Below are 11555 nucleotides of genomic sequence, written 5' to 3'. Positions count from 1 at the left end.
AATTTGTTGACAGTGATTAGTGATGATGTTTGTTTGAAATATTTCATACTTATTCACACTTTTAGAAATACAGTTTCAGTAGCACACAATTCAAGGTTTACAGTTATTGTCTTCCAAGGACTTTAAAGATATTCCACTGATTTTTGGCTTCTATTTGCATCAAGAAGTTGAATTTCAGTCTAAATATTTTTGACAATTTATTGTAAACAATTTATCTTTTATTTCTTACTCTCTTTATGTATTTCTTTACTTTTTTTCTGCAACTTTATTAATCTATATCGAGGTAAGAATTTCTCTGCATTTCTATATATTCTCATTCTGTTCCATATAAAATCCTGCATATAAGAAATTCACTAATTCTGCAATTGGTTTATTTTCTTGTTGACTATTGCTTTCAGTGTTTTAATAACTATAATTTTTATTTTGCCAATTTGTTTTGTGATGATATATGTATGAGGAAGAGGAACCTCTATATAATTCTTATTTTCTGCCAGTTTTATATTCACAGTACACAGGAAGGAAGAAAAATCATATATTAGAAAATAAAAAGACACCAGGAGGAAGAAAAAATATGCTTCTGTTTCATGGTGATAGGTCACTTTCAGGCTGTATTTCCCATACCTAAAGGGACAGAGTCTCAGGAGTGGAATAGATTGAGAGTTTTCTTCCCTCTGAAACAGTCAAAAGAATACATCCTAAGCTAAGCTGAAGAGAAGAAAACTCATTATTCATAGCATAGTGTCATTCACCCTGTAGGCTTTCAACAATATAATTGATGATGATGATGTGACAGTCTTATGTGTACATCTCTTTAGTCCTTGACATTATAACTTTCATTATTCTCCCTACATGTAACAAAATAAACTACAAAGTCAGTCAATATAAACTAGAGTTTCAGGAGGTAAAATGATATTAGATTTCAAAATAATCCTTTCTTCTGGGTTCCTCCTTTATTCAAAACCACTCACAGTGACAGCTTTTCTCTTTATAATTTCTTTACAGAAATCATCTCTGATTGCAAGCTCTGTCTCCAATTTTTGTGACAGGCATCAAAATTATGGCACTAGCATTTACCCTCTTGTTCGCATCAAACTGTTCCTTCTGTTCTTGGAATAATTGAGAAGATATGATATTTGAGCAATGCAAGCTTAAAGGACAGGTAGCTTCTTCTGATGGCAATGACAGTGGCCTCTTGTTCTTGAAAAAAAAAAGCCTGACCCTTTACACCATCTCTAAGGCCAATGTAGACACTGCTTTAGAGGCAAATAACAAGGAAATGACTCAGTATCGAGGAATTTCAAAACTCACAAGCATCCTGAGATTTTATTCCCATCCTTTTATTTTATGTATCAGGAAACTAAGTCTACAAGAAAGTTTAATTTGCTCATAGGCACATATTTATTTCGTTGCTAGAATTCTTATTCCCTGCATCATAATAAATCAATTAATACATCAATTTTTACCAACATTCCTTTTCTTTAGCACTAATCAATTTTGTATGAAGTTGTTCAATACAGAAAATATTATAGAGGTTGATTTTAAAAGAAGTAGAAATATAGGTTATCCAGCTTATTGATGACAACAGGCTAGTTTGTCCAATGATAGTCTAAAGGATAGTCTGGCACTTTTTTTCACATGTCGACTCCTACTCAAACATTTCTCTGTGTTTTCATGGTCCTCTCCCAGGGAAATGCAACAACAGGTCACAGACCATAGAAAATTGCTTCCTACTCCTCTCATTTGCCTGCATGAGTTTCTGAAAAATAAAACAAATCCTTGATAAAACAACAAATCAGTTGTTGTTTTGTTTTGTTTTTTGTTTTTTTGCAATTTCAAGAGTTTCATTTAGCTTCATTATCTCTATTTTCTCTTAAATCCATGTCTTACACATGGTGGGTTTCTACATTTTATGGAAAATATTAGATAAACTCCTTTATATTAAGAAAGAATAGTTCATGATACTAAGTTAGGTTTGAATTTAAAAGGAAGGCTAGATGAAGAAACTTTTTGTTTAAATGATAAAACTTCAGATGTTAGTGTCAGAATGCCACTGTAGACCAATTTGTTCATCTAACACAGAGTCCTATGGGGTGGATGGTTGTAATTTTTGCCTCTCATCACTACTGAATAATCACCAGCCTTCAAAAGTGGTCATTGACTGGAGACTTGAAAATGTTGCTGTGTTTCAGCTTTCTGATGTATTACTTAAAATGTTAAGATGGCAAACATCACTTGCTGGAGCAGTTGATAGCATACCCAGATCACCTTTTAAATTTAGCAGAAACTAATTTAGACTTCACTAAAAGCCAGGCACTTTTTCAAGTACTTTATTAATATTACTATTCACTCTTAATTAAAAACAAATCTTTTGCAGAGGGTCCTATTATTAAGCCCATCACATAAGTGAAGAAACTGTGGTTAAAGAATGTATCTGGGTCTAGCACATGGTTGATAAGGATCATCTATCAATGGATACTGAAGGCAAATAAGTTCAGAATTTAAATGTTAAAGTAACTTTTCCAAGAAAGAAAAAAAAGTATTCATCATAATTTGTAAAGCATTTAAACATTTTTTCAGTATATAATCTTTGATGGTTTTGTTACTTATTATACCAGGAAACTTTGAGGGAAAATTGGGGTGATTGGAGTATCGGGTTTGGTGGGATATTCCCTTTCCCTGGATGTATCAGGAACACAGAGATGGCCTTTATCTGAGACTAGAGTTTTACTAGAGTCTTGCATACAATTATTCAATATCTGAAAGTCTATCATCTAAAGCTATTATGTTCTCATAATGCAGGAGAACCTAAAGCCCAATATCTATTGAGCCATTCTGAGGAATGAGGTCACTCATTCTGTGAACTTGAAGCACCGAGTTTCTTTCACAGTCACACAGACTAGCTTGTGCCATGTAATCTACTTTTTAAGAATGAAACTCTGCTACATCAAATTATCTACACTCTAAAATTTGGAAGTTATAAAATAAAAACTATTGATTGGGACTTTATTGTTGGAGTTGCCCAAACATATCTTCTAGTTATAGACTCATTATTTTACTAACTACTTTAGCCCTTTAAAAATTATACATATTTGTAAATAAAATTTATAAATTTTCACTCAAAGTTTCCTGGTGTAATAAATAACAAGCCCATGAAGGATTATATACTGAAATATATTTAAATCCTTTACAAATTATGATGAATAAGTTTATGAGGCACAGTAAATGAGGTGCAGTAACTGTCAGCATGTTTCTTCCTTAATCATAGTTGTAAGACTTCCGCTCAGCTAGATTTCAGGGGGTTCTGAATGACGGCTGTTCTGTATTTTAGTTGTAATTTTGATGTGGTTGGGGGAGGCAGCCGGTACCACGGTAACCTACTTTACCGTCTTGTCTTTCCTCAATAACTTTTAAAAAGAGATTAATTATAACACATAAGCAACATTTCTATCAGTTGCAAAAAAAGATGACATTGACATTCGGTGGTAGTTGCATTCTTGACATACAGAGATAAAATTTTTTTAAAATAAAACTATTCAAATATTATATTTCATCATTGATGTATACTTTCTTTGCTTCCATTTTAGCATGATTTTTCTTGACTCATTCTCAAGATTCTTTCCTCTAAAAACTGATGAAAATAGTGAATGATACATAAAAAAGACTTCTGATTCCAGTAAGATGACTCTGATGTGCTTTTTACCCAAATCATTTGGTGTTTACCTTTCTCATATGAATAAGAAATACATTAATTTGATTTTTACCTAATGGAGGTTATTAAATATTTATTGAGGTGTGGTAACTGTACTTTATCAGTAGTTAGATGTTCCTCTTACAAAAGAGATGAGGAAGATAAATGGGCTGGTTTGCTTTATATTATAAAACTTGTTCATCATTGTCATTAAGGTTGAACTACAAAAAAGTAGTATAAAATGATAAAATAGGTATATCTATAAACCTGTTACAAGATTAAATAGATATTAATAATTTTTCATGACTGCTTAAGACTACTCTTTCTTTTTCTCTGTTTGTGTATTTATATCTTAAGTTAAAACGCATCACATAAAACGAAAGCCTGGGCTTCTGCACTTTGAGACCTTCCTTACCCAGTGTAACCACTGCTGAATTTGAATGTATCCTTTAGTTTTGTCTTTACATATCTAAAAATTTATGTTCTAATGTTTTATATGGATTTTAAAAAGGTTCAATATATAGTATTACATATAGACATATAGATTTACAACTTTTCTATATTTACTCAACATTATGATTTTGAGATTTGTCCACATTCCTTCCTATAGTCTTATTTGTTCAGTGTAATTCTGTACACACAAAATTTTATTATTAAGTCATTTTATATTTTCCTATTCTGAAGAACATATTGATTTTTTTCTGTTTTTTTTTTTTTTTTTTTTTTTAACTGACAGATTTACTGCACTTAACCTCTTTACTCCTTACATGTCTCCTTGGCAGGGCTATAGGTAGAAGATGAAGGGTTATAATTTGGGAGGAAGAGGAATAGGTTTTTCACAAAATCAAGAATAAAGAGTAACAAATCCATCTAGGATATAAAATAAAATAATATATAAAATTGTGCAATAAAATATCCCTCCCTCCCTCCCTCCCTCCAGTCCTTCCTGTCTTTCTCCTTTCCTTACTTTCTTTCACAAATATTTGAGAGCCGATTATGTGTCAGGCACTGTCCTAGGCACTTGGGATATATACCTCAATAACGTAAAGATCCCTGAACACCTTAGCTAAAACCTAGCATTAATCTAGCAGGATCATCTTTTCTTGAGGCTCCTGAGACATGGAAATCCTTATACTTTTGCATTCCAGCTCTACTGGTCACTGTAACTGTGAAGCATATTTATACTTTTAAGAGATATAAAAGCTTTATTTATTTTTTAATAATAAAAGCATAAAATTTTGAAATGTCTGAAACATAAAGCTATCCAGTAGTGTCCAGTGCACAGTAAAGAGGACACTGTGGGTAGAGAAAACAGCAAGGTCAGAACAGCAAACATGAGTCAATACATGTTGTGTCCTTATGATTGCAAGTACTCCAGTTTGGCTGAAACAAAGAAAACATGTGTAAGGTTCTAGTGAAGATAAGTTTACAAAGATAGATTGGGCAATGCTGTAGGTTTTGCTTTGATGCTCAACCTTGCATTAACATTTCTTTTTCTTTTTTGGAAATTAAATTATCTTTATTGCTAAGTTAATTGACAAGTGTCAAGATAGAAAAAAAAATCACTATTTCTCTTATAAAGTAGAAAGCTTGATACATACAATTTAGGAATTGCTGCTACTCACATAACTGCTTAGATTTTATTTGGAGGTTAACACAAAAAGGAGGCTTGCACTTAAGCTAATGATTAACATAATGTAATGTTTTAAACTAGAATTTTAAAACCGCTCTAAAGACTTACATGTCTCTTAGCTAATTAGTTAATATAACTGTATAATATTATTTAGGTTCAAGATCTTCCTTCAATGAGTCATCAGAATAACATGAATTGAAGGGACTTTCCAACACTTTCCCTCTCCTGCTGCTGACTGTCCATCATAATTTGTTTTTGCAACAAAGCCGTTTCTTTTCTAAGTTCATTCTGTGCATCAGTAAGTAGAGTATTATGATTCTTCTCCAAGTCCTCCGTACTCTTTGTGAACTGCTCATATAACTGTTTAATTTTTTTCAGCCTCTGGCTCTGAATAAATATAGATTATTGGAAAGCCTTTTGTGGATGTAAAAACAAATTATCTAGTTTTTCTTCTTGTTTCTCAACTTTCTGTACATCTATCTCCCACTACTGAAACAAAGTCAGAAACTTCTGAAAATATTCTTGGTTAAGCTTCTACCTTTGATCTTGGTGGATTTTCCAAATATGTTCAATTTTCTGGTTACTTCTTTTGAGAGAAGCCTTGGTCTACACTGCTGGTATTTTTCTCTTTGCAAGAAGAGCATTGTTAACCTCAGCTCCAAATTTTTACAGCATATTATGTACTTCACACCCGGATATATTCAACTATTCCTGCAGAAGTCATTTTCTTCCCATGCTTATTAATAACTGGAATCTTCAAATCAGTAATGTCCTCCTCTGAACCACTCAGATCTTTTTTATTTTCTTTCTCAAAGTGATAGGCTCTTACTACTGGATCCTCCATTGATATCGTCCCAATTTCCTGGAATTTTTTTTTTCAGAGGGCACCATATTTAGATGTTTTCTGACTGAGGTATCCTCTTTTCTACCCCTATGCTCCTCCAAAATAGAAATATTTTGGCTTAAATATTTCTACTAATTAGTAGAAATACTAATTTCTACTAATTAGTGTTGCTTAAACTTCATTTACTTAATCTTTTTCTGTGTCTATTGTGCAAAGGTAAATGTCTGCTGTACACTGTGAGAAATGCTGAAATTATGAATAAGTTATCTATAAAAAGTGATCTCTGAATTCAGTTTACTATAAAATATGCATTAAACCCACAAAAACTTGTTCCACTTATTTTTACACCAATAAATTCCAAGTTTTCCTACCGTTCTATATATAATTGAATAAAGATAATATCACCAACTTCATGTAAGAAAATAAAACCTTGATGTTAGAATTTTCTTATTCAAATACTCTTATGATATTTCTCTTTCTACAAAGAATAAGAAACAAGAAAAACAAAATATAATAATTATCATTTTGTTTTTGGTGTTCAAATCATATTATACCCAATATATACTTTTATTCTTTAAGTTGTTGCTAACTCTAAATAAAGATGAGTGGACAAGTGCTTGTTTTCACATTGCCTAGGCTGGACACAAAAGAAATAATCTCATATGTAATAATTAACTAGAAGGTATTAGTGGCTCTTTGTTGTTATTTACATGGTTTGTGCAGTATTAGCAGGTGAGAGGAGAAGACATTCCTTAAGAGTAGTTGAACTAGAAGTCCATCGTACTAGAAATAAGATTGTTTTGAAGTTCATTTAACTGAGCTTTTTAGGGACAAATCAACAGAAATATCTCTGAGAAAAACCTAAAGGGTTATTGCTTTGCTAAGGATCCATCATAACTTTTACTTTCTAATATTCAGGCAGCAGACAGTGAATATCATGCTTATGACTGAGTTTCCACTTACTGTTGACACCATTAAAATTTCTAGAGGTGTTTGTAGCAGAGAGGATTCCAGGCAGTGGCAAAACCAGGAGTCACTTAAGGGTTATGATTTGGATATAGGAAAGATACACATGATAAACAAGGTGAACTGGTGATGTAGGAATGATTCAAACTACTAATGCATGTTAAGGGAGAGTCACTAATTTGAAACAGAATATATGGACTAAAATGAAACAAGTTCAACTCATTAAATAATTCCACAGAAATTGTAAATAATTGTTAACCCAATAAACTCCCTGTGTTTTGAGTGTGTATTGTGTTTTTTATTTTATTTACTTTTTAAAAATATATCTTTATTGATTTCAGAGAGAGTAAGGAAGAGGGAGAGAGAGAGAAAGAACATCAATGATGAGAGAGTCATTGATCAGCTGCCTCCTGCACATCTGCTACTGGGGATCAAACCCGCAACCCAGGCATGTGCCCTGACCTGGAACTGAACCACGATCTCCTGGATCCTAGACTGATGCTCAACCACTGAGCCACACTCAGCCTGGCTGTGTTTTTTATTTTATTTGTGTGGTTTTTTTTTCTATTTTGAATTTTTTCATGAGTTTTCTCTTTACATAAAAGATTCTGATACATCTTTCTCTGCCATTCAAATGTATTTTTATATAGAAGCTTTTCAGATAAATCTAGTCTCTCTCAAACAAGTAATTTTAATAACCTAATTAGATTGTCTGAGTGTTTCACTGTTACAATGATAGACAATATATAAACTAACCCAGACTGCCACCTGAACACTCAGCGTAGCCAAATTTGCATTTGAATAGTTGCCAGAATGTATTTTTTGCTTTTGGGTCCACTGCATCATGCATTCTTTTAGTCTTTTGTCAAAGAAAAATCTGCAGCAAAATTGCAGAAAGCCTTGTTAATTCATTTTTTAATGAATAATGCCCTTTGGCATTCTTTTTCATAGTCATGGTTTGCTGGAATGAATAGCATACACTTCTCTTTTTGGATTACTGTAGCCCTTTTCAAGCTTGAATATGCCTTGGGGGTAAAATAGAGGGTTATCCATTTGTACACATGAGGGAAAGTACTTAGATGAATACCAAAATAGAAGTATTGGGGTGCATAACAAATTTGCTTAGTGGAGATTGAGGGCTAAATGAGTTTGCCCATGGAATAATATTTTAATAGGATGTATAGACCAAGGTTATGCTCTCACATACAATGTGAATTAAATAATTCAGGTAGTTTCCCAGACAATATAGCAAATAGTAATTTCCAAACTGTGTTTTTTCTTTATTTGTATACTTTTATGGGTCAGAGTTTAAGTAATTTTAATAAATGTTTATTGATTGGCTACAAAGGTCCTGTGACTGTGCAAAAAATTGAGGCTAAAGGCACGCATGAAATCTAATCTCTAACTTTAGGATTATATCATATCAGAGGAGACAGACAAGTATCTAGCTAACTATGATGCCATGTGATAGGCAGCATAGTAGAGACATAAGTATAATCATAACTAAATGAAAGAGCAACGCATTTTTCTGAAAGGGACATCTGGTCAGATTTTGCAGAGCACAGGACATTTGAATTGAGAGTGGAAATGCTAGTTGATTTGTGGCAGGTGCAAAGTGGTTTCAGAGCATTTCAGCGGGAGCACTGCAGGATAGTCGCTGGGTCAAGGAAATTCGTGGGTAACGGCCAGGATGAAGTAAGGAAGGTAGTCTGGGGCGGCGCTGGGAAACGGGAAGAGATGGGGGTGCAAAAATAAGATGTCAGGGTCAGCGTCAACTTAAACTGCCTTTGTAGCTATAACCAACACCAGTGTCTGACAGTCTTGGGCCATGGTAATTTCTGGAACAATTTATGTGTGTTCACCAATGGTTTTGAAACAGCTGTCACTTAATACCACAGATTGTTTTGAGAATTTGGAATCAGAATATGGTTTTAAATTAGTTTCTGGTCTTGATATTTCCTTTTTGTATTATTAGCTGTGGTATATCACAAGAGTAACATAAATATAAGCAAAGATTATTATAATTATGTAAATTTAATACGGTTTATAGAAGTATAGGTAAAGAGTCTAGTCCTATCAAAATGTTCAACCAAAGACAAAAGATTCCAAGTTCAATTAAGTTTGGGAAACCAAATAATAAATTACCTTTTATAAGAGTCACATTCAGAATAAAGTTCTGAAAATCCCCAAATAGACAATCTTATTTAACTTTGTTAAACTCATTTGTTTGAGCAAAAATAGATATTATTTTCTTAACATAAAAATCTATTAACCTTCTATGGAACTAATTTACCAAAGACTTACTTATTGGATCATACAAGGCGCTCTATAAATATTTCAGAAATGGATGGCATTATGTTAAGGAATGGCAGGTATCAGAGATGCACCATTTACCAAGCACATCTGTGAACCATGAATCAGTCCTTTGTGTGTTTTTTCTCAAATCCAATCATTGTCTTTCTGGTGCTGGGCTCTATATAACGGGGCGGCTGAGCCTACTGGCTGTTTTCCATATTGCTGGGCAGCAGTCTTGCAGCTGAGTTAAACCAGTAGGAAAGAGTGGTGAGAAATTAGAAGGTTTCTAAGGGAAAAGCCAAGGTATGCCTAGCAGTTCCTATAACCCTCCCCCCTTGGCTCCAGCTCTGACTAAACAGGTAAGTGGTTCCAGCAGCCTTTGGCTCAGTCCCTGGGTGCCAGTAACACACCTCCTCACTTTATCATATACTTAGAGTTTGTAGTTTCTCCTGTTGTTGATAATACTTCATTTTCAGACTGACTTCATAGCTCTTTCATTAGCAGTGTGACAAGCCATTTCAAACATTTTTAGAGAAGTTTCTGTTTCCCTTGATGGACTCTGATACAACATTGTAAAAATGTCTCCACACCCATCAGATTTGTACAATTATTTTAAAAGGTTGCTATCATTTTCCATTTCTTACAAATAAAAAAATGTGAGTACAGAGTCTCTAATTCTGTTTTACTGAAGCCAAACCCAATGCTACTCTGTACTACAAAAAATGCCATTTGCAAAAGCCCTTGCTACAAAAGCAAAGAGAAGAATAAGTGTAAAGGGGTGCTTGAGCTCCCAGCTAATTACATCGTCTCCCTCCTTGCCAAGCTGCCTAGTAAATCCCATCACTGCTCAGGTCTGAGAATCTTGCCCTTAAGATCTTCAACAGCATCTACAACTTCATGCCTCCATCCTAGGAGTCAGAATGTTAGGACATTTTCTCTTAGGAGTCTAGGTTTTTAAGATATGAATCCTGCCTGTACCTTTGTCGAGAGCTCCTGGAAGCTATCTGCAAACAGATTGGTACCCAGTCCAATATTTCCCCATATGCGTCTAAGTCTACGATGAGAAATACAGCTGGTTTGAGTGTTTCATGTATGTCTTCTAGTCTGTTAACAGAGCACTCTTGTCATTTGGTGCTAATTCTATTGAGGCAACATTAAGCAGTCCCTGCCTTCTTTTGGAAATGGAATACATTTCCCCCTTTTATTCTACATAAAAATTACAAGATATTAAGAGATGTGGAAAGAGGATTACTATAATTAGCTTTTATCTAGGTATTTTATTCCGTGTTCTCTTTCACTGTGTTTTCCCACCTGCTACTCAATGACATAATTAAAACACCATAATCACTTATTTTCAATATTTCTAGTCAGGAATAATATCTTCAGTACTTAATGCCAAGTCTCTAATTCTTTATGGCTCTTAATTCATGTCTAATAATATTGATCCTATATTTTCTCTCTTCTTTTTCTCATTTAGTTTAACAATTTAATAGCAATAATGGTATATATTTTACTTCTTTTGGTGAATCAGCAGGCAAAATGCTTTTCATTGACATCAGTTCTCAAAACAATGCCTTCAAGGGTATGTTTTGAACAGGAGACATTCACTGGAAATATAGCTGTGTTTTCGATTGCTGACTTTCACAGTTTTGATAAATTTTTTAAAAATATTCTTTTCCAGAGACAATCAACTTTGAACTATGTCAGAAAACACTGATTTTTATTAGTAAGTTTTTTAGATATTGAAAGAGGTGGCTCTTATGTGTACATTTTTAGAGGTATAGACTTTATACATTTGTGTGAAAACAGGGCCTGGAAAAAAAGTGCTGGTAAGGATAGTGGAAGAGTAATCTGTCAGAGAGATTTTATTAGAGTACAACAGCTCAGCTCTATTTGGTTTGTAAGATCTCCAAATTTAAACCAAGCTGGCTATAATCTTGAATATACTCCAAAGCTAATAAACACAAACTGAAAATGCAGAGGGATTATGGGGAACCAAACGGTATCTTTTAAATGTGGTAATAACTAAAATGAGAACTCTCCATGTAGTAATAATGAAAGTTATCTTTTAGAATTCTCAGGCTCCTGGATTTGGAAAGCAATCAGAATAGCTATTCCTGTTGGATAAA

General features: G+C 33.5%; 1 pseudogene; it reads right to left on the bottom strand.

The window, feature by feature from the left end:
• Positions 1-5501: 5501 nt before the first annotated feature.
• Positions 5502-6212, bottom strand: LOC107535223 (synaptonemal complex protein 3 pseudogene; annotated as a pseudogene).
• Positions 6213-11555: the final 5343 nt, after the last annotated feature.

This window comes from Miniopterus natalensis, chromosome 1, assembly GCF_054644295.1.
Source record: "Miniopterus natalensis isolate mMinNat1 chromosome 1, mMinNat1.hap1, whole genome shotgun sequence".
Classification (NCBI taxonomy): domain Eukaryota; kingdom Metazoa; phylum Chordata; class Mammalia; order Chiroptera; family Miniopteridae; genus Miniopterus; species Miniopterus natalensis.
This window is presented reverse-complemented; position numbering and strand designations above follow the sequence as displayed.